Source organism: Phoenix dactylifera, chromosome 18 (assembly GCF_051530095.1).
Source record: "Phoenix dactylifera cultivar Ajwa chromosome 18, Ajwa_hap1_PhDact_Kaust_v1.1, whole genome shotgun sequence".
NCBI lineage: Eukaryota > Viridiplantae > Streptophyta > Magnoliopsida > Arecales > Arecaceae > Phoenix > Phoenix dactylifera.
In genome coordinates this window covers 3,336,530-3,338,792 of record NC_143207.1, presented here as the reverse complement: position 1 = coordinate 3,338,792, position 2,263 = coordinate 3,336,530, and the positions used below count along the sequence as shown (strand labels likewise).

At 37.3% G+C, this 2,263-nt stretch overlaps 1 pseudogene; it reads right to left on the bottom strand.

The window, feature by feature from the left end:
- Positions 1–1,910: 1,910 nt before the first annotated feature.
- On the bottom strand, positions 1,911–2,008 carry LOC120107686 (small nucleolar RNA R71; annotated as a pseudogene).
- Positions 2,009–2,263: the final 255 nt, after the last annotated feature.

Below are 2,263 nucleotides of genomic sequence, written 5' to 3'. Positions count from 1 at the left end.
ACGGCTAGTTTTCTTGGGGAATGGCTTAAATAGCCACATAGAACTGTAGCAAGGCAGAGAAGTGACATTCCATTCAAAGAAAACAAGTAATCTCCACCTACCAAAGGATTTCAAAGGGAATACACGTGAAAGAAGGAAGAGAGGCATTAAATTCCATCCAACCAACTCTTTCCAGCATTCAAAAAGTCTCCGTCAGTCATCAAATCTTCGAGACCTTCAAGAGGAGACCCCGAGTTCGAGAAGCCCTCCTCTACATCTTTATAAATCTGTTTGAGGGCTCTTAACTTCTCTCTTTTTATTAACGCTGAATATCTGCTTGTTAAGAAGCTTCCTTTTCTGTTTGTTTTTCAAACCATTTGTTCCTTACTTGATTCAATCAGGGGATTGAATCAAGGGTGTTAAGGTTTGTTGGTGAGCCTAGGTTGAAACCAACGGTGTAAGGGTTTGATTGTGATCCTGGGAAAACAATCAGATGGTTCTAGTCCGTGAGCCTGGGAAAACCGACCGAGTTCGTTGTGATCTCGTAAAACAACAAGTTGGGTTGTGAACTTGTAAAACAACCGGCTGTAATCCGAGGGGTTATAGTAAATTCCCAAGTGAGGCTTGGGGAGTGGACGTAGGAGCAAGGGTTAGCTCCAAACCACTATAAATTTGCTTGTGTTTGTGATTGCTTTATTGTCTCTTACTTTCCCTTCATCCACTGCATATAGCATCTAATTAATCCACTTGCAAAAAGATTTAATTAGTTACTCACAAAGTGTTTAATTGCAATAATTATTTTAAAACCCAATTCACCCCCTCCCTCTTGGGTTGTCTATCTGGGCAACAAAAAATTATGCTAATAATCTATATATCGTTCCCTGAGAAATCTACCTCGGACTTCCGAGAATTTACTACTTGTGCGATTCTCCTGCACTTGGGAGAGCATTTCTGTGACGCATCAAGTTTTTGGCGCCGTTGCCGGGGAACGGCTTAGTTATTAGTATAATTTTAGATTTAATTAGTACCTTAGTAGTTAGTTTTTCTTCTTTGTTTTCGGAAAAAAGATATTGCTTTTTTTTTCCTGCACAGTCTACATCAAACTCTGATATTACAGTAATTCACTGTCTGATTGGACTCAAATTTGGTCATCAGGTGCAGGACCTGTCTTTCATCTGAACGGTCTGATTGACATTCTGAAACTTTTAAGACCATTAAATTAATATAAAACCTTGCTGTTGTCTGTTTTGAATTTTCTATATTTAAATATATTTTTTTAGAATCAGAATTTTATTGTTATCATATCTCATTAACCCTTGTTGCTAATTGAAAATTGATAAAAACTTAAAAAAAGAGCAAGGGTGATCATTTAAAAAAAATAATAAAACAAATTAATTAAATGTTGTATGCTAGGTTGGAATAGGGACAACACTAGGCGCCTGAATTGACAAACATTTGACAATTCCTTAGATCATAATATTGAAAATCTTTCGCAAAATTTCAGATATGTTGAGATGGCTGATGATGATGTAGGAAGTCACCATGGTGATGAAGGTAGACCCCCAGTTATGACACTTTGACAATACTTACACCCTACTAGGACTAGTCAACCTTCATGCATGATTATTCCTGAAAATGTAGGACACTTTGAGATCAAACCAGGAGTAATTCAATTGCTGCCCAAGTATCATGGAATGGAATCCAAGAACCCTTATCTTCACCTTAAGAATTTTGAGAAAATTAGCATCACATTTAGAGTGCCAAATGTATCGGAAGACATCCTTAAATTGAACTTATTTCCTTTTTCCTTAAAGGATAAAGCCAAAACATAGCTGAACTCCTTGAGACCTAAATTGCTAGGAACATGGCATGATATGCAAAGAGAATTCTTGAAAAAATTCTTTCCCGCACAAAGGACTAACTTTTTGAAAAGGCACATTAGTAATTTCCAACAAAAAGACCATGAAACATTTTATGAATGCTGGGAGAGATTTAAAGAATTGCTTCTCTCTTGTCCTCATCACGGGTTTGAAACATGGAGAACCATTTGTTTCTTTTACGAAGGGTTGTCTCCACAGTTAAAATAATTTATAGAGACTATGTGCAATGGTCTATTTTTGGAAAAGCAACCTGATAAGGCATGGGATTATTTAGACTCTCGCAAAGACTGCACAATTATGGGATACAGGGGATAGAGTGCATAAACCTTTGCCTAAGCCTACTAGCATTGGACACGGGGGCCTTTACAACCTTAGTACTCAGGATGATATTCAGGCTAAAATGG